This window comes from Cervus elaphus, chromosome 33, assembly GCF_910594005.1.
Source record: "Cervus elaphus chromosome 33, mCerEla1.1, whole genome shotgun sequence".
In the NCBI taxonomy this organism is placed as follows: Eukaryota; Metazoa; Chordata; class Mammalia; order Artiodactyla; family Cervidae; genus Cervus; species Cervus elaphus.
Genome location: NC_057847.1, coordinates 61,826,726 through 61,853,873, shown reverse-complemented (window position 1 = coordinate 61,853,873; position 27,148 = coordinate 61,826,726). Strand labels below are relative to the sequence as shown.

The window sequence follows — 27,148 nt, the reverse complement described above, 5'->3', positions numbered from 1 at the left end:
GACATGATTGCCATATAGGTATTATATTTTGTATTCTAGATTCAAAAAAGCAGGAGACCAAACCAAGTGCAACAGAGAATGAAAGTTACTTTTCAAAAATTAAAATATTCTTATAAATATTATAATGATCACTGACACAGAGCAAGGGGTTAATGAGAATGGGCTAGCATATTAAATTAAAATGCACATTGAATTCAAATTCCTAGCCTAAAGAAAAACCTATGTATTGGTGCCTCTGAAGAGGGAGAATACAAAATTGTAAAAACATGCATAAATGACATACTCAGAAGTGGGTCCTTGATGGCCCCTTTCTACAAGGATTGCAAACACAGATCTTTCTACCATATGGATGCGTACATGGGATGTGGTCTGAAAATGCTGTGTTGATTCTGGAAAGAGCAGAATCTGGAAAGCCAGGATGGAACAGTTCAGGAAAACAGACGTTTTTCTTTGGCTATTGTTCCTGAAGTTACTTAAATGAGACTCATTGGCTATTGATCTGTATATATTGAGATTACAATAAAACATAATGGACCAGTTTCTTTTCCCCCAGGCTCATAGGATTGCCATTTTATTTCTTGGGAGTAATAAATCATGGTCTTGGATTTGGGGAAGTATTCTAGGATCTGGATGGCAGCTGATTTAAGAGAGTGATGTCAGAAAGAAAGGCACAACTCAGAGGGTGATGCCAGCGCTCACTGGGAGAATAGAAATTGCTGTTTAAAATATTAAGCAAGGCAGGTTCCCTCTCCCGTTTTCAGTATCCAGTCCCACAGCAAGGTGGATCAGAACCCCTCATCATCAGATTCACATTTCCCTTTCCAGTGGCACTTACATTCTTTTTTTCCCCCCCCCCCCCCCCGCCCCGTGACAACCCTAGCTGCTCTGTTTATCTCTTAAATCTAATTTGCGCTATGACATCAAACTTTAATTTTCTCAGGATTATTTTGCTTCTTTTGAAGCACCCATGGCGTGCCAAGCATTGGATAAAATAAAAAAGATACAATTCCTGCTGTTGCTGGGTTCACACATTTAAAGAGATATGACAGGCAAAATACCCTGTAATTGGCAATAGATAGTCCTCAAGAATTTTTTTTTTTTTCCCTCTCTTTTGGAGAAACTTCTTCATCTCTCTGAAGGAGCTTAAGAAGTTACCTAGATCAAAGTTGTCTAAAACCTGGAGGGTTTGGAATGGTATCAGAGAGGAAGGGGAGGATTCTCAGCTGTGACTGCTCCAGCCTGCCCACGTGCTCTCTGCACGCCAGTCTTACCTGAGCGGACTTGACTCTCCTCACTCGCCGCTTGGCTCGACCACCCAGTTGCCTTAGACTCTTCTCCCGCCCCCTCCCGCAAGGACAGCACACCCGTCTCCCCAGTCCTGCGGCCAGGACACGAATCCTTTGAAAAACAGGCTGAAACTAGGCTCGGGTCTGGGTGGGCTGACAGTCTCTGGGATCCCCTCTAGGAGGAGATGTCCAGGCAGGTACGGACCATAGCTAGGGACACGCCCCCCTCCCGTACTCCCCCAGTCACCCTGGATTTCCCCTTTTTTACCTATCCAGCTAGGATGTTCTTTGTCTTCTTCCCTGTATCACTGAAGCCCTCTCGTGCCCGGGGACTGCAGAGGAACGCCAGGCTATCCGCCGGGCAGGACGACTCTGCCTGTGAGTGTTGCGTGTGTTTGTGTGCGCACGTGAGTGTGTATGTGTGTGCGTGTGTGCATGTGTTGCTGAGGGGCTTGGGATTATAACTGAGGAGTAAAGCACCCCCGCGCTCTCTTTGCCTCCTTCTCCCCTGCCACTTCTTAGATTCCCCCGAGGCGCAAAGTGCTGGCCCCTGCCCGAGGCTGTCGGAGGCTTGGGTACCCCGGGCTCAGGCTGGTTGGGGAGTCCCTTCATCCGGCCCACGCCTGCACCCTGAAGCTTCAAAGTTGCAGAAAACAGTCTTGAGGAGCAGAGGCTGGAGCTTGAGGCCGGTGCGCGGTGGCTCTCATGGGGGAGGGGGCCGAGTAGAGGGTCGGGTGAGCGCGCCGCTGGGGAAAAGGGGAGGAGGAGATTGTGGCGGGGAGGAGGAGGACGGGAGGGGAGGCGGGGAGCAGCTGCTGGGGGCGGTGAGGCGCGAGGTGGCTCCCAGTGGCCCGAGCCCCGCGGTTCCCGGGGATGCGCCAGGCAGCCAATGGCAGCGCAGAGGTGTACAGCAGATGGCGTCCGACTGCGCCGTTCCTTCCTCCTCCTCCTCTTCCTTCAGTGCTGAGGAGCCAGAGTCGCCGCTGGGTTGCCAGACGCTGGAATGGGTGGTCTCCCGATACGCACCACCATCTTTTTTGCACTCAGAGAGCTCGGGACTCAGCAGCTCCCAGAGGCTGCGGCAGCGGCGCGGGCGAGGCGGGTGAGTACCACCGCGCTGCGCTGCGCCCCAAGCCAGGGATGCCGGGCACCCGGTTGGCGAGGTGACGGGGCGGAGGGGGGCGCGCCCCGGGTACAGACTTTGTTTTATTTTTTTTTGACCCTGGGCAGCCTCCTTCTCTCCTTCTCCGGGCAATACACTGGAACTTGCAAGCAGAGCTTCCCGGACACCTCTGGCTTGAGGCCGCTTGAGAAAGGGCGGGCTGCCAGGGGCGCAGCGTGCGGAGACCCCTAGGCTGGGAAGGCGGAGGTACCCTACCCACGATGGGCACAGACCTCAGGTCACCGGACTGAGCTCTGGGAGTGGGACGGCAAGAGCTCTGCCCCCTACACTTCCAGCTTGCTTTGGGGGTGCTAATGAAGGAAGCCAGGGGTCTCCCATCCTGAGCGCAGAGCCTCCAAGCCCAGGATCAGAAAGCATAGAGTTCTGCGGCTTTGCAAACAGGTTGACTGAGAGTTCCCTTTCCATAGTTCTGACTGGGAAATCTGTGCGTGGGCGTTCAGTGCCCCGAGAGGATAGCCGAGCAAGCCAAGAAGTTTGCAGCGTCTTCTGATTTATCAGTGTAGTGTAGGGAAGCTGCAGCAACAGTTTATACTTCCAGTGTCCCTGCGAGGGGCGAGCTGGGGAGAATGGGTCTTGTGGGTCTGGTGTTACATCACTCTGTTTATGAAGGGAGACCTGAGAACGGTGCTTGAGAGTAAGGGACAAGGAGGAGAACACGGGTAATCTCTAAAGCATCACCCATATGCTCCTGTCACCTCTCCTTTCTAACACCTCCAGTAAGTTATTTGAATATGCAAATGAACCCACCCTCCCGTTTGTGCAGTCCACACAGTAAGACTCTTGAACTTGGAAAGCTTGGGGGGCGGGGGTGTTTGGAGAGGAAGTGTTCAGCTCTCTCAATCTCTTAGATTAAGGGAAACAACTATTTCTGGGAAGGGCAGGTGGTACTTTTTCTTGGAATTATTCTGGGCATTCCTCAAGAGCTATAACAATTCAGTGATCTTTGGTCAAGGGGGAATTGACCAAGATCATGTTACATTGACCTCTTCTATGGGAGATGCCAGGGTTATTTGGTGCTCTGTTCATTGTCAGGGTGATCTGCTGGTAGATGACGGTTTCCCACCTTTACCAGGCATCTGTGCTCTTGTAAATGACAAGCTGGCTGGAGGAGCCTTCTTGGTGTTTTTCAAGAGGGCATCTGCGGGTGCTGTGTTATCATGAAAATGGTAACCCATGTAGGCAGGATGCATGCTGGTGTGGTTGTGGAGTGTCTGTGTGTGTGTGTAGGTGTGTGCATAAGTGCATCTGGAGTTTCTTTTGCCGGGCAATCTTTGGGTGTCAAAGTCGTATGCTTCCCACCCAGGACAGTAATGGATCTTGGGTAACTGGGAGGTAGTGATCTCCAGAGAGGCTCCTTTATATTCTGAACTATATTATAGCTGTTGGTTAAGGCTTCTTGAAAGCAACTTAGGATGTTCCTAAACAAATCAAGAAGTCCTATCCAGTGGTAAGGGAAGAGTCTCCTGTATTTGTGGTTTGAAAGCTATATAAAGTATGTGTCTTGAGGCTTCACTTTGATGCACTGCTATTTTTAATCTTGATACCATTAATATCAGGGGCCTTCTTTTAAAACTTCATGTGGCCACTTCTCTGCTTTCTGTGGGTAGAGGAGCCAACTGGGGACATTGGAAGATGCCTGGAATTGGCTTCTTACTATGCCTGGGCACTGTGAATTTTTTTTCACCCGCCTGCTGGGAGTTGGGGACTGGAAACTCTTCTGCATTTAAATTTAAGTGAAAAATAATTTTGAAGATAATTCTCTTGACCCTGTAACAACATATACAGATAAAATTGTTGACTTAGAAAATGTGGCAGAGTCTTGTTTTTTAACACAAACATTTTCAGCAGTTGTGAACACCTGCAAACCATTCAGGGTTCTGAAGATTTGCAGTTAAGCCGTGGTGAAGACTTGGAGATGTATGGTCCAGCAAAGGTCTGCCAATGGCTGATAGACCTTCAAAGTCCATTTCAATGGTTCAGAACAAGTGGGCTTACTTTATATCTACTCTAATATTTAAATTCATACTTGAAAAATTATCTTTATAGTGTTTCATAGTCCTCAGCACTCACCCTCATTATTTTTTAAAGGTATTTTGTAGTTTATTTGTTCAATGCTTAATGTTTAGTAGACTAAAGTTTAGTATGCTCAGGTGGTGCTAGTGGTAAAGAACCTGCCTGCCAATGCAGGAGACATAAGAGATGCAGGTCCAATCCCTGGGTCGGTAAGATCCCCTGGAGGAGGGCATGGCAACCGACTCCAGTATTCCTGCCTTGAGAATCCCATGGACAGAGGAGCCTGGTGGGCTACAGTCCATAGAGTAGCAAAGAGTTGGACACAAACTGAAATGACTCAGCACTGTGCATCTTATTAAAGTGGGATTATGTTTCTTTTGCCTATTTCCGTATTTTCAGTACCTAGCAGGACCTAGGTATGTCTGTGTTTGTGTGTGCTTAGGTGATCGGTCATGTTCAACTCTTTATGACCATGTGGTCTGTAGCCCACTAGGCTCCTCTGTCCATGGGATTCTCTAGGCAAGAATACTGGAGTGGGTAGCCATTCCCTTCTCCAGGTGACCCAGGAACCGAACCCTAGTCTCCTGCATTGCAGTGGATTCTTCACCATCTGAGCCACTAGGGAAGCCCCAGCCCCATTATTTTTAGTGAAAGTTGTTTCTTGTTAGCTAGTTGAAGAGCTAAGAAACAGAGAGACTGTTAGATGGGCAGACAATAATTGCTGATGATAAAAGCAGTATAAACACAGTCTCCAATTTTGAGGAGTGACATTAATAAATTGGCAGCTGAAGATGCCTTTCTGTTCTGTGCTGAGTGTGCCTTTTGAAAGAAAGAAGGTAAAGAATTAGAGAAAAATGATACTGCTAAAATGTACTTCATGAGAAAGCCTATTAAGGACCTCATCTACTTGCTTCAGATCATGTTTCTGAAGGAATTCTTTTATTAATATCTGCTTAAAAAACTTTGTCCTTAAATAATAGACTGAATAAGCAGGATAAAAAGATAGGAACTAAGCGAGTGAAAGAGGAGTGTCCAAACAAGCAAACAAAAATTTCCAAGACATGTAAGTCATTTTAATTATATTTCACAAACTGAAGCGGAAGTCATTTGATTCCTTCAAAGAAAATATCTTTCCCAAACTGCAATTTTGCTGCTCTGCACACCTTTATAAAGATTAGGCATGAAAGGAATAACATCATTTCAAAAGTTTGAATAGAATGATGAAAAATAGTTGACTGGTCCTATTGAGTTAAGAGTCAGAATGACAAATGATGCAATGTTAAGTGCACGATCAAGATGAACAGATTAAAAGATTCTAAGTAGTGACAACTATACTATTAATACTTGGTGGAGAAAAGCTCAACGCCATTGACAGCTTCACTCCAGAGACACTCTCCAGGTGAAGTATAAAAAAATGGATCTTTGACTAAATAGAGGGTAATACAGTATCCAAAACTATTTACATGAGCTACTTAGATATCTTGTTGGATTTTTTGGATATGAATTGCATATAAGTGCTTTATATTTTTAAAAGAAGACATTTTCCCAGATTATAGCTATAAAAGAAGCAGCCGCATTCCCTTTAACACCAGGCAGCTTCCCAAATATAACACAGGTCCTTAATTTAGTGCTGTTAACAGGATTATATCTAAGTGATAATTAACACGTTAAACCTGTGAAAGTAGAGGATTTTCAACTCTACTTTTAATTCTAGAAATTGAGAGTTCAAGTGGGATTAGTGTTTTTGCACCTGGGAAGTCTGTGGCAGCCTTGCTCCAAGACGATAAATATTGTATTCACCCTTTAGAGTTTCTCATTTGTTGGGATTATTTTGTTGATGTTTTGACTAGCATTTTCATGGATGGTTATTCGTAAGAGCTAACAGTAGCTATTGATGAAAGCAAGCCAAAGAGGATTAGGTGCATTTCCCTTCAGCTTGTATGTAGCTTTTGACAGAGGAGGAAATAGAGATCACAGTCCTTGAATCCTAGGATTGCACTTGCATTTGAAGCCATGTTGCCTGGAGCCAGCCAGGTAAATAAAATATAGATACTTAGTTATTTTCACCCATTGTAATCCACAGATGATTAGTTATGAGCATTGTCTAGCAACTAGATCAAGCAATTCATTTGAAGGGGAAAATAGAATATTAGTGAAATCCAGTTACTTCATGTCTTTTTTTTTATGGGTATACGATTTTATTAGTGTTCAAACTTCACCAAGAGTTCAAGTATATGCTAGCCTTATGTTCAGACTGTTGAGTGAAGACTAAAAATGGACAAAGCTTTAAGGGTGCAGTGTATTGAAGACTGCACAATATATTAACTAGACAACCTAGGGGGTTGTGTAACTATGTATTTAGGAGTACAAATATAGGAAGAAGCCCTGGAATTTGAGGAAAAACCCACCATTCAGGACTGAACAGAGGTCTTTGGTGGCTGACAGTCTCCCCTTGACTTTAGACTTGAGACCCCAGTCTGTCAGTGTACAAAAACCACTGAACTCAGGAGAAACAATAACACGATAGATTGCCCAGAGCCAATTCGGATTCTGGTGGCCCTGGGTTGGCTGGAGGTTGGGATATGTTCCAGCTAGAAGTCCGGGACCTGTAGAAAGCATCCATCTACTGAAAATCATCCATTTCAAACAAATTCCTGAGATGCTTTTCCCAAACCAGGGTATTTCATGTCTTTTGGTCGACTTCTGAAGCCAATCCTAGAAGATGCTGGAGAATAGAGTTTCTTTGGTGGCCAGGACTCAGGCTTACTGAAGGGATGGAGGAGTCAACCCAGTTTCAGTTTGTAAGCCAAACAATTAAGTCATCCAGCACATAGAAGAACTACTATATTTCAAAAGTAGGTGTGTGCTCTTGTGATGAAAAAAAAAAAAAAAAAAAAACCAATAACAACACCAACACAGCACCTTTAAAACTTTTCATCTCACTTTTGGTCATTAGCTTATTTCACATGTTTTTTTTTTCTTTTTCCTGTGATGTGGGAGTCTGTAGACTTTTTTGAAATTTAAAAAAAGGGGGTCTTCCCATCAGAAAAGGTTGGACTTTGACTTAGATGTGAGGATTGGTGAGAATGAAGAGATGTCCCCTACATCATCAAGGCTGTCATTGTTGAACTTCGATATTTTGCATCAAGGGACATGATGCCTTCTTTTGATTTTGCCTCTCTAGGCATGTTTTAATTATGAGCCTCTTGTAATTAAATATGCTGCAGCTAAAAACAGAATCCTGAGTAACTAATGCATAAATGATCCTTCCATGCCTTCACTGGAAAGCAGCTCTTTGCTGTGTTCTACCACTCGTCTGCGTGAGGGTTGGCTGCAGATTTGTGCCCTAGTGTTTTGTTATTGAACAACTCATTATTTCTGGAAGAATTACAATGTTGGGAAAAGCTCTTAACTTCATGGCATTCAGGCACCATTGCCTTGGTCTTAAACTGTAGTTTTGGAGTGATGCAGGTTTGAATTTAGGTTTCTTTCAGGTGGTTATTTTGAAAACTATACCATGTAATACACATAAATGAAATATTTTAATTATAGTAAGACTAAAGCTTGCAGTAATCTCTGCTTGTAGAGTTGGCTCCTGGGCACTCCTCTGTTGATTTCTGCCTTGCTGGCTTATGTTAGACACCTTCCGGGTGATGTGGCCACTGATACAGTCTTGCGTGTGCATGCGTGTGTGCTCGGTAGCTTCAGTTGTGTCCGACTCTTTGTGACCCTGTGGACTGTAGCCTGTCAGGCTCCTCTGTCCATGGATTCTCCAGGCAAGAATACTGAAGTGGGTTGTCTTGCCCTCCTTCAGGGGATCTTCCTGACCCAGGGATCGAACCTGCGTCTCTTACGTCTCCCTCACTGGCAGATGGGTTCTTTACCACTAGCGCCACCTGGGAAGAACCTGATACAACCTTACTGGTTGTAAAAAATATTGAAATCTGTACCAGTAGGGAAACAGGTGTTGTTCTAAGCCCCCTGAGGACCCTATTACCACCTCAGTCCTGTGGCTATTCCCCTGACATCTCTTAGATCATCTCTTATTACAGCAACTCAGACAGATACTACTTGGTGTGGGAGGAGGGCCTGGGGACCCACCCCAGGGGTATTGCTAGAATATGTTCTGGTTGGTTGGCACTTGAAGCTCTGCCACTTGGTAACTATTTCTGGTATCATCCCTTGATATTTTTTACTCATGACATAAATCAATGCAGCCATTGGTGTTAAGTATTTGAACATGAAATCTGTTTTAAGTTTTTATTTTTTGAATCTCTAACATTTATATCAGTTAAGAATATTTAGCTATTATTACTTGCATATACTTATGTGAACAAAGAGCCCAGAGTACCTAGACCACTTTTAATTGAGCTATCAATTTCTATAAAGCCACTCTGTTGTCCTGTTCTGAAATCACTCAGTCATGTCTGACTCTTTGTGACCCCATGGACTGTAACCTGCCAGGCTCCTCTGTCCATGGGATTCTCCAGGCAAAAATACTAGAGTGGGTTGCCATGCCCTTCTCCAGAGGATCTTTCTTGCCCCAGCGAACAAACCCAGGTCTCCTGCATTGCAGGCAGATTCTTTACTTCTGAGCCACCAGGAAGCCCCATAATACCACTCTACCTTCTCTTGAATGTGTCCCCGCCCCCTGACCCCAATATAACTAAGCATACTAAGTCACACTCTTGGTAAAGGGCAGAGACAAATTTCTACCCCAGGTCATCTGCTGCACCTGTATCTCCTACTCACGGCTGTCTCAGATCACATACGTGTGTGTGTGTGTATGTATGTATGTTTGTATGTGGGAGTAGTTCAACAAGGCTTTTTTCTTTTGGGAGAAAAAGTAATTATTTTTTCCATCTCCATTTCTGGTCTTCAGAATTAACTCAATTTATTTCATATCGACTTCCATTCATTTTTGTGATTAAGTCTTGTTAACAGGGCTTGGTTTCACTGGAATTAACCTCTTCCACGAGCTAGAATACATTCTGGCCAATCACAGAGAGGGAAGGGATGATTCCAACCTTGCAGACTCTATAAGGAGAATTCTTTCGTGCATTCTTCCAGATGTCTTCTGGCTAAAATGAAACAGTGCTAAATAGGCCCTGAGAAACACAAGTTACACTTCTATTGTGAACAGAGAAAATATACCAGGTCCTACATTACATTGACCTTCTGCTATCAGGCCTGTTTTCCTTAAGTCAACCACAAGACCCACCCCAATTTCAAAAGTCCCCAAATGTTGTTTTTTCCAATTCCAGCTCCCAGTTATCCACATTTTACCTATTAGTCAAGATCCATTTTTAATTATACTTCCACTGAGCTTTGTCTAATTATGCCAATTCACAAAGCCCTCTTTCTGTCCGAGCAACTCAGGTGGTAAATTCTAATTTTAATGTTTGATTGAATCTATTTTCTTATTAGCATCTGCTTGTGCAGTTCGGATAGTAAAGGGCTTGAATCAGAAAGGGCACCACTCTATGGAAGGTTCGGGACCCTGTGAGAAAGGAGAGTGTAATGGAAAGAAGGGTGACGGTGGGCGTTTGAGAATCTCTGGGGCAAAATTTAACAATATCCAGGAAGGTGACAGAAGTGACTACTAATGATTGCTTATCTGTGACATGCTGTATCACCTGGGTACGTAAGAGTCAACACGTCTAAGCTTCATAATAGCACTGCAAAGTACTTTCTGTTATTTAGCCTCATTTCTCACACTAGGAAAAGGAGGCTGAGGGACCTTTGGTGCAGGGTGTAAGGCCAGGATACCTGGTAAACCACGGAGCCAAGATTCACATTCCAGTCTGTCTGTCTGCAAGACCCGTATTGCTTCTGACACGCTAGACTGCCCTCGAGCCTGAAGTTTGAGTCAGCAAGTTTAATCTTAACCTCTACTGGAATGCAAGCATGCACACACACACACACATACACACACACAATCACTCACACTTACCTACTGCCAGAGCCTACACATGTGATGGATGGATTCCACTGACAGGCAGAGCAATGGTAAATCATCTCTACCTGGAGCCAGACATGTCAGCAGGACACAGGGCAAAGGCTGCAGTTTGATTTGGGGCAGACCTTATGTATAAAGTTTATAGTATCTTAGAATTGTAAAGAGCTTGAGATACACTATATAAAAGTGTGAGCTTATTGAGAAACTATCGGAAGATTCTGAAAATCCACACATGTGTAGGAAATCCACATCATATTCCTTTTCATTAATGGCTTATCATTAAGACAACTATTCTCCTGAATATGCAAATATTCAAGGCATTAGCTTTGAAATTAGCACCAAGAGCAGGAAAAGGGGGAAAACCAGTCTTCAGATGTGAGTGTGGGTAGATGGGCAGTGGCCTCAGTCACTCTCATGATTGGGCTGAGCCATCTGATCAGGTGTGTGCCCTTGTCTGTCCTCTTTTTTCCACTTTCCGACAGCAAAGTATCCTTGGTTGAAAGGGACAACTCTGCTAAAAGAGAAAGGTTGTTCTTGGGTGAAGCATGTATGATGAATCACATTTTTGAAAATTTGTTTTTTAAAAGGGTTTTGCTGGGTCAGCATAAGGTCTCTTGATATGAACTTCCATGGGAATGTATAATATCCCCATTTCCAATACCAACGTCTTTCAATAATTTCTATAGAAATATAGCATTGGAATATGGCCAGTTTCTCTCTTTGCCTCTGGCACAATAGTATATAAAGAAGCTCAGAAGATTCAGGGTTGCAAAGAGAGATTTTTACTCATTCCAGGAATAAGCTTTTTCACATTCAGAGAAGTTCAGGAGTGCCATGTCTCAGGAAAATGTGGGTTCCCTGTTTTTGGGGTTATTCATATAGAGGACTAGAGCCTGCATGTCACCATATTCTATAGAAAGACTTGTGCACAGGGTGTTAAAACCAGCTTTAACGAGCATATACTGTTGACTGAAAAAAAGATACACAACGTGAGACTAGTGAGTTAACTTTTCCTGGGGGCAAAATGAGGATTATAGCCTGGGAAACAGGATCTTAGATGGCTCTGAGAAACTGCTCCAAAGAGGTAGTGGTGAATGTCAGAATTACATGTGATTTTAGTGAAGCAGGGGTATTTGGAGTCAAGCACAAATTTTGTCAGAAGCTTGTTGCTGGTCATGAGAAGCAGAAGTCACTGTTGTTGATTTTAGTGTTTTTCTTGATATGAGGAGGTGCAAACATTTAGGCTAATAAAATCTTCTCCTGAAAATATCTAACTATCTGTAGGCTTGTTCTGCTAGTTTTCCCGGAGCACGGAATATCTCGTTTCTGCTCTCCACCCTGAATTCCTTTCAGGGGGTGTTGAAGGCCCATGGCTGCAGTGGCTCGTGACTTTGTAGAGGCAGGTAGTAAATGACAGGTTTTAGTTGGTGACACTATATGCTCGATACTATTCTACATGTATGAATTTATGGAATCCTCTCAAAATTCTTAGAGTTGATTGCCTTATCATTATTCCCATCTTATAGATGCAGAAACAGTAAGTGACATCATCCAGGTCAGGATCTGTACTCAGGCACTCTGATTCTAAAGCAGCACTTTTCAATAGAAATAGAAAGCAAGCCACAAGTACAATTCCCATATGCAATCACACATCTTCTAGTAGCCACATTAAAAGAGGGGAAAAAGGGCATTGAAGTTTAATTTAATATTATATCAATATCAACCTAATGTATTTGGAATATTATTTCAAAATGTATCAATTATAAGAAAATTATTACTATTACTTTCCTACTTTTGTTTATTTTTTATTGGTGGAAAATTGCCTTACAATTTTGTGTTTTTGATGTACAACAATGTGAATCAGTCATAATTATGTGTATATGTATATATATGTCCCTTCCCTCTGGAGCTTCCCTCCCCTCCCCCATCCCACCCCTCTAGGTCATCACAGAGCACCAGGCTGGGATCCCTGTGTTATTTAGCAACTTCCTGCTATCTATTTTACATGTGATAATGTATATATGACAGTGCTACTTTCTCTGTTCATCCCACCCTCACCTTTCCCCACTGTGTCCACAAATCTGTTCTCTTACTAGGTGTATTAGTACCATATATGTGTTAATATATGACGCTTGTTTTTCTCTTTCTGACTTCTTTCACGCTGTGTAAGAGGATCTAGGTTCATCCAGCTCACTACATCTGACTCAGATTTGTTCCTTTTCATGGCTGAGTGATATTCCATTGTATAAATGTACCACAGCTTCTTTATCTGTTCACCTTTTGATGGGCATCTAGGTTGCTTCCATGTCCTGGCTATTATAAATGTTGCTTCAGTGGACATTGGGGTGCCTGTGTCTTTTAGACTAGCATGTTTGTGGTGCTCAGTAGCCACGTGTGGCTGGGGTGGCCTTGTGGGATATGGCTAGAGCCTGTGCTGTGAGCAGCCCCACTCGATTGCTGTCTGTTGGCCGCCAAGTTTCCTTCCAGAGCGCATACCATTGGCCTGCGTATATGAGGTCATTCAGCTAGTTACTAATTTTGTTCTTGAATACCAGCATGGATTATCTCTTCAGAAAAGCCAGCTTAAAACACTTCTATGCTTTTCTCAGGAACCTATTTACTTTTAAAACCTGTAAGGTAGGACGAGTTCTCTGTATCGTCTGTCAAAAAATTAATCCCATGGGTTCATTTGTGGTGGTGGATCATATCCCGACTTCTTCCAGTTTACAACCGTTCACATGCATAGTCCTCCCGCCCTTGTTGTGTCCAGGCTAAACAATTCCAGTTTCTTGTGCTGTTTTTTTATTATCATTTTTTTTATTGGCTTGCTAGGGTATGTATGTAGCCTGATGCATATGAAATGGGCATAGCTGAGAATCTGCTTATCTCTAATAAGAACGAGAAGAGAGAAAAGCACCTTTAATGAAGAGTGAACTTAAAATTTTTCTCACTTGCTAATGTTTCTCAGTCCTCTTTTACCTTATTCTTATGATTCCTGCAGTCAGAAGTGACATGCAGCCCACCACAGTGATATTTCTGATCAAATCGTAGTAATTTCGGGTACGTTTGATTCATGGCTTGGCAGGTAGCATTCTTCTCAGTGATCTGAAGGGCTTTTCTCAAGTTGAATTTCTGACAGTAACCGACCCTCTGGGTTGTGGCATGCTTCAATTGAAAAAGCAGAATGTGACATGCCTTTCATTGAGTGAAACATAAAAAAATGTCATGTGTCTCCTTTGTGAGTGTAACCTCTATTCGGCTGTATGTGAGAATGTGGGATATTTTAATAATTCCAAGTCTCTTTGCAGGGAGGGGGGAGCATTTTACGTGGGTATCTTAAACCTGACTTGAGTTGCTTACTAAAAGAAAATTACTAAGAACAAGGCTGAAGTTGGGAAGAGAAAAATTCTAAACTTCATAGGGAGGGAGGAATTTCCTTTTGGAAACAGACTCTTGGGATGTGTCATCTAATATTATGTGCATGAATATTAGATATTTCATTTGGATTATAGACTTGGTAGAATTAAAACATAATGCTAGTGGACATAATATATCCCCTGTGAAGCACATCTTTTTCTTTTTTTAAACTAAGAAGTCTTTACACAGCAAGACAAACCAATGGAAAATGCAACATGCATTTGTGAGCTATGTGAATAAATTCAGCGTATTTACTGAGGGCCTGCTGTGTCCCTGACACAGAGTGGATAAAAGCAAATAGAGGAGACCAGCCTCAATCTCCAGGAATTTGTATTCTAACTGGTGAGATTAGACTTGCACGTCCTCTGTCCTTGGCCAAGCCAAATCGCCTTATTTATATACATTTAGCTCTCTTACTAAGTATGAGCTGTAAAAACAGAGAATGCATCTTACTTATATTTGTATTTTCAACAACTTGCAGAGAATAATTATGCAGGGGCTTCCCAGGTGGTGCTAGTGGTAAAGAACCCATCTGCCCATGCAGGAGACATAAGACATGGGTTTGATCTCTGGGTTGGGACGATCCCCTGGAGGAGGGCATGGCAACCCACTCCAGTGTTTTTGCCTGGAGACTCCCATGGACACACGAGCCTGGTGGGCTATGGTCCATAGGGTCGCAAAGAGTTGGACATGACTGAAGTGATTTAACATGCACATATATACACAGGTATGTGCTGGATTAAATGAAAGTAGTACATTAATCTTATTTATATTGTGAATTAAAGTATAACTATAATGTATTTATGATAGGACCATTTCTATAAAAATTTTCATTTTAAATAATGAAGACAAATCGAGTCCAGTCCCAATTCCTCTGTGTCTCCTTTGGCTGGATCTGCTCTGCCGAATCCAGCTGGTAACTTCTGACAGCTCCATTGCAGTTGAAAAAAGATAGTCTTAACCTGATGGAAGTGTGGAGCCTCTTGTCTCAGCATGCCAGGGTCATAACATGATTTAACCTCAGTCATAGACTCTTTGAGCACACCAAAAATGATTCTGTTTTTTTCTGCGGATGAAGGACTTTGACATTCAATCACGTTAAGTAATTCTTGGAGGTAGGCATGCAAGAGGTGGGGAGCAGAGTGGACTAAAGATATATTTACGTGTAATTGTGTAGGGTTTCCAATGACAGTTGAAGAATATAGGACTAAACAGTATCAGGAGAATACTTAGTGTCTTTGAACAAAAAGAATCAGCTAGAAGTTAGCAAGTCTGTGTAACCTACAGAGCTAGAGCCCCCTTTGACTGGACTGTCCCATCAAGGCATAGAAAATGCTGCTTTGCTAGTATGGCTGTTTAAAACACTTTCAGAAAATTTAACATCAGCATGAACACATCATATCATCAGGAAGACAGTTATTTAGCATTTTGCCTGAAAGAACTTCAGTACACTTTGATAGATTTAAAATAATTCTTCCCAACCTACCAAGTTCCTCAAGGAAAAGAACAATATTAACCAGAAATAGACTCACAGACAAAGAAAACAAACTAATGGTTACCAAAGGGAAAAGGCTGCAGAGGGAGAGATAAATTAGGAATTTGGGATTAACAGATATACACGACTACTACATATAAAATAGATAATCAACAAGGCCCTACTGTATAGCACAGGGAACTCTAATCAATATTCTGTAATAACCTTTATGAGAAAAGAATCTGAAAAAGAATGGATATTTGTATATGTGTAACGATCAGTTTCCTATACACCTGGAACTAATACAACATTGTAAATCAATTAAACCCCAGTATAAAATAAAAATTAGAAAGTAATATTAGAAACAAAATACTAACCAGTAAGGAACACTGTGTGTCTCTGGTGTGATTTGCATTATCCTTGGCCTGGTAGAATGTGCAGCCATATCCCGAAACTGGTCATATGCTTAGGGAATTGTCGTGGAATTCATGTGGAGACAGGAGAAAAAGAAGGATATACTACAAAGATAAAAATTGCACCTGTCGAATTTTATGGATTAATGGATTCAGCATAAGGAGGAATAAATTTGGCTCCCTATCACCATATTTGTTTTACTTACAGTTCTTCCAAACATTGCTTTTTGATTCTGGATCATATATGCTAGTCTTTAAGACTGGATGTCTATATTCTCTTTAATCTAAAGCCTTATTTCATGTAGTATTTTGAAGTTCATGGCTTAAGAAACCTCTTCAAGATTCATTAAAAAGAATGAAAGCAACTGCAAACTCCTCTGCAGCCTGGAAATGTGGGCAGAATGGCTTATTCCTGGTTTACTGGCCTGCATAGAACTTGATCTCATTCTCAAACTCTGTGTTTTGAAAACTTGTGATGCTCACAGTCTAAATAAAGTGAGACCTAAATCCTTTTAATCTAAGGTAAATAATTTTGTCCTGGCAGGTGTCAGCATGACAGGGAAATGTACACAGGGACAGAATTATCCATTGATTTGGCAACAAGCTTGGCAAGCATGCATGTTTGGTAAATGGCTACAAGACAAAAGCATCTGAATTAGCAAAGTAGTCAATCAGCCCCAAGAACTGAAAGCTAAGAGATGCTCAGATTTTATAGTATGAAATCAGTTAAGCTATGAAGGCGTAGGAAGTGAACAGAGGATGATGGGAATTTAGTACAGCACACATGTGACCATGTGCATGTGTGCGCGCACACACACACACACACAGACTCTAAAGAAAACATACACATATTTAAATGATAGAAAAGTGATAACAAATCCAAGATGAGAAATGACAGGAAAAGAGGGAAGAGGAGGCAGACAATTCACCTGAAAGGGAATTAGCACTCTTGTCTATTAGGACTTGTCATACCGTTTCATTGAAACCAACAAATGACTGTTTGAAGGGTGTAGAGGACAAACCTTGTAAAAGAAAGCATGCCTCTGGTTTTAAAGGTTGAGCCTGTTACAAAGGAGGGAGAAATCTGTGTAACCCAATCATATTAAGCATTCTCTCAGATTTAGAAAAATTACGAACAAGAATAAAAACAAATGGGAGTGCTTTGAAGCAGTAGTTGACATTGTGATATTTACTCTATACAATGTACCATCAGAAATTCATATATTGCATATATAAGCACAAGCCTTTCTCATGTAAAAAGAATCTGCTATTGACTCCCTTTCCAGTTACCTCATTATCTCGTGTCTTTCTTTCCAACTCTACCTTATGAAACTGGTAGAATTTTCTCTCTGTCTTCACCATGCATTCACTCTTCGAATCACCCAGCCTGGATTCTGTCCCCAGTGTTCCAACGGAAATTAGTTCTTGCCAAAATGTCGAATGATTTCTTAGTTGTCAAATCCAATGGACATTTTTCAGACTCATTTTATTATGATGATTAAAAGAGGAATCTTAGTGTATTAGAAAAGCCAAGAATGAATTGGCAATGTTCCCATGATCCTACCATTTTGAGTCTGTTTTAAAGCTGCCAAAATAACTACTGGAGATTTAGACAAGCAAAATGGGTAATTTCGGACTAAGTGTAAACTGGAAAAGATTGAAATGTATGACACTTGGCCAAAAAGGATAGCTTGAAAATAAAGTTGAGATTGGAATATTAGCCTTTAGAAATGGAGAAAGATGTGGGTATGTAGAAGGAAACTTAATTAGAATATATTAGTAAAAAATGTAACAATCCTTTATGGAAGATACCATATTAACTCCTCAGGGGGTGAGGGGAAATACTGATTAGTACACACATATATTCCCCTGTTGGAGAGTTTTTAAGAAGTTAAAAGAGGCAATTTTAAGGAACGCATAAAAATGAACATATACTTAGTCACTGATGCTCTTATGAGCACCAAACTTATTGATTCAGAGTGTCAAGAGGATGAAGTGTCTGCTTGTAGAGTTCCCTGGTTGACATCATCACCACTGAAATCATCTTTCAAAGAAATTCTTGATCCACTATCTAACAATTGCAAGTGGTTAGGGTTTCCCCATGAAATTTGTAGATACCTGTTTGCAGACAATACACTTATTCCATATTTACCTTTTCCTCAATTTTTTTTTTTTTGTTGTTGTTAATTTGTTCAGAAACTGTCCCTTTAAGCAAACTCAAGAGAGAAGAGATTGAAGGGGATAAATATTAGGTTAGTCCTTTTAAAAGAGAAAAGGTACGCTAATGCCAGTGTAACCATCAAGAGTAGACATTTATTAAACACCTGCCCTGGTCCTTTAAGTCAGCACTAAGGTCAGTGAGGAAGTCTGAGAGCTCAGAGGCTCTGCAGGGAAATTTATCTAGAGAAAAAGAACACATCAGCTCATTTTTAAAAAAGACTCAGGCCTACATGCCATCCGCAAAGTGCTCTTTCAAATCCAGCGAGTCAAGCAGAACTATATATAGTTAAATGATATGCTTGTGTTTATCAGAGCTGGCATTATGGCATTAAGTAAAATTTATGATACATTGGGGTTTACATTAGAGTTTTATTTTTGTGCTGTGTGTACACTTGAGAACATTGGCTCTCACTGTATAATTTCTACATAATTATTGTCCAATTTTGGGGACACATCATATTAAGTGACTACCAGGGTTTTTTGCCAGTTTTGTTTGTTTTGTGACATGATATTGAATATATGTATGTGTGCGTATGTACATACATATGTACATTCTTTTAAATGCCATTTCCTTGATCAGACAGACCACTTAAATTATACTTTATAATGTTTTTCCTTTGGGAAATATAATCTAATTTGTGAAGCAGTTTCTTAGGACACACTAGAGCAGAAAGAAAAGTGTTTTAGTTGGCAAGCTGCATTAATATAAATATTATTTTGTAGCTTAATTTATGTTTTGACTTTTTCATATGAGTATTATAACTGCTTTAAGGTTCCACAACTTGTAGTGCATTTGGATTCTCTCCACTATGCTGAGACTATTACTGTGTATATAGTAGGAGCTAATTTAAGCATTTCTTAAATGAATCATGTTAGAATAAGGAAAAAAAAAACACTTGGAAACTTCACTGAACATACATTAATCTTGCTTTGATGATTTAGAGTTCCTTTTGGAACTTGGAGCATTCCCAGAAACACTGAGAAAATAAACTACCATTGAATGGCACTATAAATTCTGTTTATTTACATTTTCTGGGGTTTTAGACATTTAATAAATGGGATTTTGCTATAAACAAGAAGAGATATGCATGCATGCAGACCCATTCAGTCTACAGAAATTCAATGGGAGAAAGTGGATAGATTGGTTATGGATGCAGATAACCAGTCCTCTGGTTATAGGGGTACCATGGGGCTAGTCCTGGGGAGGGATTGATGTCAGAGGTGCTGAGGAAGGTTGTGTAGTGAGTGCAATGGACAGAAATGGTGGAAAAGTGAAGGCATCTGGTCTGTGTCTGGGTGAAATTTGAAGGTTATTGCAGGCTGACTGTCCACTTCTCCTCTGTTTCCTTGATGAATCTGATTTCCTCTCTGCAGAGTGAGCAGATTCCACTTTGCCCCAAGACTCACCATTCTTTAATGTCCATCTTTGACTTGCTTTTCATTTTCACTTTGTGGAAAGGATTCCCCCTCTACAAATTATTCCTTTGAGAAGTGAGAATCACCTATCAAGTCCTTCCTGTAAGGTTCTCTTTCAAACCCTAAACTTTCTAATAAGTATTTAAGCACAACTTTTTAGATGCTTTATCCAAAATCTGATCTCTTTGGACCAGCATTTGAGTCCACCAGGCACTTAGTTCTTTTCAAACTCTTTAATGAGCAATCCAGGTGGCATTTTCTTAGGGCTCCCCAAATTTCCTGAGTCCAGAGAAGTGTCAAACAGATCCATATTGACACCTATAATTAAAGAGCTAACTAATTAGAAGGGAAGGAGCCATTGTGAATATAAACATTGATGACAGACACTAGTGCATAGAAAATATGTGAAGTTGCATATAGTTTATGAGTAAAATTCATGAAATGTGTAGGTGTAAATGCTACCTTGTAAAATCACTGTATGATTTCGTGTCATCTGAGTTTTAAATTTGCATGTGTTATAATTAATAGGGGCTTTCTTGGTGGCTCAGATGGTAAAGAATCTGCATACAATGCAGAAGACCCAGGTTTGATCCCTGGGTCAGGAAGATCCCCTGGAGAAAGGAATGGCTACTGGCTCCAGTATTCTTGCCTGGAGCATTCCATGCACAGAGGAGCCTGGTGGGCTATAGTCCATGGGGTCACAAAGAGTTGGAAATGACTGAGCGACTAACACACACACAAGTCTGATAATACAATACAGGAGCTATTTAATAGTGGTCCAGCAGATCCCTTGGAGGATGGCATGGCAACCGACTCCAGTATTCTTGCCAGAAGAATCTCATGGACAGAGGAACCTGGTGGGCTATAGTCCACAGGGTTGCAAAGACTCATATACAACTGAAGCGAGTTAGCATGCATGCATGCAATAGTTTATAAGTTTTTACAAATAGATGTTTTCAATGTAATATATATGCCAAAGAGAGATAGAGAGTATGTGTGGGATGTGTGTGTGTGTGTGTGTGTGTGTGTGTGTGTGTGTGTATATTTCAGGTTGGTCCCAAACAAATTAGTTTGCATTTTATCATTGAGAAAATGGAACACTTTTGGCCTACTGACCACTTCCTTTGTCTGGGTGCCCAGCGCCTTCACATTAGTCTATTATGGCCCCTTGTTGCCTCTGTATACTGGTGCCATATTAAATCTCAGAGACAGATTTTTTAATGAAGTGAAAAAGAATAGCTTTATTGCTTTTTCAGGCAAAGAAGGCCACAGCGAGATAATGCCTTCAAAACTGTGTCCCACCCTGGAGGGTGAACACTGTTCAAGGAGTAGGATGTGACCGGCTCACGGCCACTCTTCTGATTGCTTGGTTGGTGGTGAGGTAATTGGGAGTCAGCATCATTTCCTTGTTGGTTCCAGCCTCTCTGGGGTCCGAATGCTTGTGGGTAGCTTGGTTAACTTCTTCCACTTGGTAGAGGTTCAGTATTTGCAAAACAGCTCAAAGGGCATGGCTCAGGATATTATCTATAGTCCTTGAAGAAGAATTAAAGTTCCTTGATGTTGTTTAATGGCTTCTTGTTGCTGCTTAGCTGTGTCTGACTCTTTGTGACCCGATGGACTGCAACACACCAGGCTTCCCTGTCCTTCACCATCTCCTGGAGTTTACTCTAGCTCTTGTCCTTTGAGTCGGTGATGCCATCCAGCCATTTCATCCTCTGTCATCCCCTCCTCCTTGTCTTACTTGACTGTTTTCTTTGTGCATTTTCTCACCTCTCAGATTAAATTGGTTCTTTGACTAAAGTTTTTCTAGACAAACGGCAAGGGGAGGACATGGGTAGAGGTCTGTTCTGGGAAGGCCCTAGAAGGTCCTGCTCAGTCACACTCTCCCCACTTCCTACCCTGGCAGGCTCCATGTCCAGCGTCTGCCTAGCTCTCTGGCCTCCCCCAGTCCACACGGCCATCTCTTTGTTGTCCAGGTACTTTGCTCTGGCCTTTCTCAGGTCCTGTGCCTTGATCCCTCTCGCCCACAGGGATAGAAGCCCTGCCCTGGCTTTATTATTCTTATTTTTTTCCTGGTATAAGCTTTCATAGCACCATTGTTCTCTCTTTTAAAATATAGTCAGTTCTGTTGTAATGCAACATATACATTTAAAAAAAAAAAAAAAAGCGCAATGCTGTGCAAAATGGCAAAATAAATACCACAGGGTTTATGGGGAAATGAGGTAGGGGCACAACAGTTAAAAACATCTCAGTGACACCTAAAAAAAGAGATTGGAAGCTAATCCAAAGTGGTAGTATGCTTTTGCATATGTAAAATCATTAAGAAGTGCACAGTGACTCCAATAAATATGGTATTTTACCTTGAGAAAGACTGGAAGTTTACTCGTGGAAGTGGGCTTCATAAAGCTGCTGCTTGTGAGATATTGTGAAGTGGTGGGCAGAGGGTTGTCTGAAATCCTTGGGGAAGTCCTACCACCAGATGAGTGTGGCTCCAGGTGAACTCACATCCTAGGAAGAGTTCTGTACTTGTGTTCTGTTTGTGTACACTTACCTGGTTCTCTTCAGCTCCCTGCAGAGTTTTGCATGTTCATCCACTATGTCTCACAGATGAAATCCCATTGTGGTCAAATCATTTTTTCACATGTCAATTTCATCATTTCAAAACAAGTGTCTTAGTAGAACTGAGTGTACGCAGTTGTAAGGTTACGTTTGTCTGTGTGATCTTTCACAAATGCCCATATTCCCCATTAGACTAGAGACTAGGACACAGGGAGGGCTGTCTGCTTTCTCTCGTCTTTGTAACCCCATCATCTAGTATGTTGCCTGTTTAGTAGGCACTTGACAAATAAAGGAAAAATCTTTCTGTCTTCTTTTTTTATTGAAGAAAGGTTCATGTGCCCGATGCCCAGTGAAGCCAAATGGACCAAAATGTTGCTGGATTCTGCTCAAAAAGACCTGAGCTCCATGAAGCCTTTCAGCAAGGCATTTTCAGAGGTCAAGGGAGTGAGGGAGGGGCATCCCAGGGCATGTGATCAGCTGCGCACAAGTCTCTGATTGGTTGATGGTGAGGTAACAGGGCAGTGTCAACAGGGGTTAATACTATCAGTCCTTAGGCGTCAGTAGGTCTGCGGGCTAGGTGTTTATCAAATAGCTGATTTTTTTCCATTGGGTGGTGGTTTTTAGCATCTGAAAATCTGAGGAACTACATATGAGATATTATTTAGGTACTTCTGAGAGGTGCTATAGCAGTGGATATGAGGAGTGGTCTGTCTGGGAAGATCCCATAGGATCCTTCTTGGTTATACTTTCTTTCATCTTCTTTTTCTGAGGACTCTTATGCCTATTGTATATCCCGTGAGTGAGTGAAAGGTTTATAGCTGATTATGGCTTAGTGTGTTTTTCTACCTAGAGAGCAAAATCTTGGGACAGTTTCTTTATTAATGGTCTACGTGGTCATTCTATCAGGCAGAATTGAACTAGGAAAACAGAAATCAAACCAAGTAGTTCAGTGGAGGAACCTTAAGATGGGGACTTGTTCTAAAGGTGTTTTTGAGAACTAAAAATAATAGTTTGTTAATGGATGAGTGGGCAAAAAAATTGTAACACACACACATACACACAATGGAATATTATTCAGCCTTAAAAGAGGATTCTCCTAGCATGGATGAATCTGGAAGATGTTATGCTAGGTGAAGTAAACCAGACATAGAAAGGAAAAATGCATGAAAGTTATATACAGAAGTTAAAACAGTCAAATCTATAGAAGTAGAGAGTAGAATAGTGATTACCAGGAGCAGGGAGGCAGGGGAGATGGAGGTGTGTAGTTCAAAGGGTATAAAGTTACAGTTTTGTTACATAAGTAAGTCCAGAGATCTAACGTGCAGCATAATGACTGTAATTAATAATGCTGTATTGAATCCTGGATATTTGCTGAGAGTAGATTTCAGGTGCTCTCTTCACACACGTACACACACATACCAGTTACTCTGAGGAGGCTATGATAATTAGTCTGACTTGTAGTAATCATTTTACTCCATGTATGTTTAACAAAGCATGTTGTGCATCTTAAATATTCACAATTTTTGTTAAACAATAAGTAAACGGGGGACTTCCCTGGTGGTCTAGTGGTTAAGATGGCAAGCTTCCACCACAGGGGTCATGGGTTCAATTCCTGGTCAAGGAACTAAGATGCTGCATGCTGTGCAGGGTGGCCAAAAAAAAGGAATTTTTTTTTTTAAATAAATGGGATGGTGAGGCCATTCAGAGCTTACCTATAGCAGGAACCTACTGCTCACTGGAGAGACCAGTGAAGGAGGTGGTCTTACCAGAGCCCAGGGGTAGAGCTAACCAGAGGGACCTGGCGCCACAAAGGAGTCATAGCCATTGATGAAAATATTGCCCTAAGTTGAGAAAGAGAGGGTCTAAAAATACCCAGCTTCTCCTGTCCTCCCACCCCCAATCTCCTGCCAGATCCTCTGACTATAGGAACTTAACCAAAAACCTATTGTATTGGCAAGGGAGGGTGGGAATGCAATTTACAGGAATTGGGTCCCTGTTGTACAGAGCAGAGAAGGATTAAGGCAGAGAGCAAAGTGATGAATGATCGATGTGGCCCCATTGTTTGGTTGCCTTCTTTGCAACAAAGAAATTGATCAATGGTATCAGTGTTGCCTGAAGGATCCCTCTGTGAAAGCCTTCTTCATTAATTTGGTAAGAGAAATTCACAAGAGTTAGAATTTTTGTTTGAGTTATCTTGAGAAAACTTACTGGTTAATGGATTATGTATATCAAAAGTGTGAAGTGTAGATCACATAGATACAGTGAACCAGAGGGGAATAATGCGTGTCATTGTGAAACTTTTTCTCTAATTAATCATAAGGCAAAATATTTTTTTAAGGCAAAATATTTTTTAATAATTGAAATCTCTCTCTGACTTCAAGTGATGGTAGCAAGGCAGAGCTTCTCACCTCCACCCTGTCTTTCTTCTTTTCCTTGCAATTTGTAGGCAGTAGTGTCCTCCAAAAATTATATTTCCAGCTAAATATTAAAGTATTCTCCAGGGCAAAACAAAACTAATCAAAATGGAGCTTTTACAAATAATGATTTTGAGCACAAATTCTCCCTGAGACTGAGAACATTCTTTCTGTTCAGGCTGCCTTTTTTTTTTTTTTTTTTTTTGGTTCATTCCTTGTATCATTTAGAACAACAATGCTGTATATACAGCAGAAATGACTAGTTTTTTTTTTTGTAAGATAGAAAAAGGTTCAGGCCAGTGAAAAGACTGTTCTTATTCTGTAGACTTATTTTTTGTTTTTGTAAAATATATGAAAGAAATTGAAAACCTACAAGAAAAGGGTCATGAACTCTTATGAAGATGATATACTATTGAAATAAAAGTGCAATTTAATTTTAATCAATGTATCTTAAATTTCAAAAGTTTCAAATTTCTCTAAGGGAAACTAAGAGAAGAACTAATGAAGACAGCTTTCACAGAGGGATCCGTAAGGCATGTTCTATAGTTCTATTTCAGAACTAACATTTCGTTCTGAATTTCAAAGGCATTATATGCAAGGTTTTTTTTATTAGTCTACAGAGTCATCATCATGGTGAAGTATTTGTTAGCCTTTGTTAGTAGCACTGCAAAGTGCAATTTACAAGGCAAGTTACACTGATACCCACTGGCTCTGTAAATGTAGATAAATTTTACTAGTGACCATATTTTAAAGCCACATACATGAGTGCAAATAAGTAAATTTCATTATTTTTCTCTTGTGTGGCAGTCTCTATTTTCAGAATGCCTTTCAGCCTAAAATGGCAGAATTGTGGGTTAATTTCATTATGTCTGTTTCTTTTTCATTCAGTTTTGGGTATTCTCTTGCCTCTGTCCCCTGGATGGCACTTGTTTTAGGAGAGGTATCTGACCCTCAGGGGTCTGGCGTGGTCCAGGCTGGCATCCTCTGAGAAGGACAGTCTTCTGGTGTTGGACACTGTCAGGCCTTCCTGGCATGCTGATCTCTGCAGAATATCCCAGCTCCCACACCTCCTCTCCCTCCATTGGGTCCATCCTGCTCTCCACAAGGCATCCTCCTTCACTGGGAGAGGCCCTTCAGGTCTGCTCTCTTGCCCTGCCTGCCCCAACCTTGGTCTTGAGGGGAACGTTTGCTTGCTCCCCCTGCTCCGTCAGGTCATGCAGAGGACTCAGTGAGGCAGTCCACCTGCTCTGCCTCGCCCCCTACCCCTGCTCATCACCACCTGGGCTGCTGGGCCATGGCGGCATGAAAACAGCAGGATGTGGGGGTAGGAGGTCACTTCCCATTTCTCAATGTCCCAGAGAAAAATGCACGACAGAACTCTGGGGGTCTGTTCATTCTGCTTTATCCCCTTTCTTAGAAACTGGAACTGTATCTAACTTTTTTTCTTTGCAGTTTTCAACTCTTTTTCAAACATATATACAAGGCCACCTTTAAGCCTAAACATTCAGAATTTGAGATTTGCATCTTTCTTCTCTTTTGACTTCCTCTTTATTCAGTGGGCCATTCAGTAGTGGTCCTTGGATTTGGGGGAGAGTCCTTAAGGTCCCAGCCAAGAAATTCAATAAAGCTGGGGTGAGGGTCCCTCAGACGATATCTAGTATACTTTCTTAAAGCAGGTTCTGTAGCTCTTGGGAACCTGTTTTCTCATTTGTAAAAGAGGATTTATAATACTCAGCTTGGTGGTTATTATGAAGATTAAATGTGATACCTTAGGTCAAGTACAAAAGCCCAGTGACCAGTCAAAAACTGTTAGTCCTTTCCCCTCCTGCCTCCCTCCTCCATAGCTTAGAGACCGAGAAAGGTTTAACTGAAGTAGATACACAAGGATCAGATAAAATCAGAAAGGCATTTCAAGGCTGTAGTTCAAAACGTCAGCTCATTTAACTATGGTGAAACAAAGCCTAAAATATGTCTTGCATTATTGTAGAAGCGGTAAATGTGCATTGTAGAAAATTAGACAATACTTATGAACAAAAATAAGAAAAAACGCACCATATTCCAACACACAGCGATGACTGCTTTGAACACTTTAATATATGTCTGCTTCTCTCTCTCTGTACATATACATACATATGCAGATATGTTTATAAATTAATTTTCATCTCATATCTAGAACCAGAGTGTTCCACTTTTCCTTGTGACCCCAGATATCTTTCATTGCTGATTATCTCAGTCAGCATCCAGAAGAGGACTGCATATTAATTTTGTTTGTTATGTCTCTTATGTTTCTTTTAATTCGGAATGATTGGTTCACTTATTAATGTCATTGGTTTTCGAAGAATCTGTCCAGTTCTAGTTGTCCTGTAAAATGTCTCACCTTACTGGTTTATCTGATTGCTTTTTAAGGTGTTGTTTAGCTTATTCTTCTGTTCTTTTGAATAAACATTTTTGTCTAAAGTATTTATTAATTTTGTTTAACTTTGCTTCATTAGTGATGCTTTCGATTGCATTATATCAGAAGAAATAATCTTAGTGATACTACAGTTAATGGCAGGATTAGGGTCTTGACTCTCAGATCCTTCCATTTTGCAGTTAAATGTTTCCCCCTCTGTCTAGCAAGTAATATGTATTGGGTTATTTTGGTATTATTGAGTGTCTAATTCTCATAAACCATTCAGGTAATAATTTTAGCACCAGGTATAATGAAGAAAGTTATAATAAATCAAAAGAAATGGCTAGATATGCTACAGGAATGGAGATTGGTATCAGTGTCAGTTTCAATTTAGTCACTCAG

At 41.2% G+C, this 27,148-nt stretch overlaps 1 protein-coding gene across 1 annotated transcript in view; it reads left to right on the top strand.

Moving 5' to 3' along the window:
* Window positions 1-2,227: 2,227 nt before the first annotated feature.
* THSD7B (thrombospondin type 1 domain containing 7B) overlaps window positions 2,228-27,148 on the top strand; it is a 989,572-nt gene continuing 964,651 nt past the window's right edge. The window contains exon 1 of the mRNA XM_043894410.1: window positions 2,228-2,388. The gene's annotated coding sequence lies outside the window, so the exon portion shown is untranslated. The remainder of the gene's footprint in view (window positions 2,389-27,148) is intronic.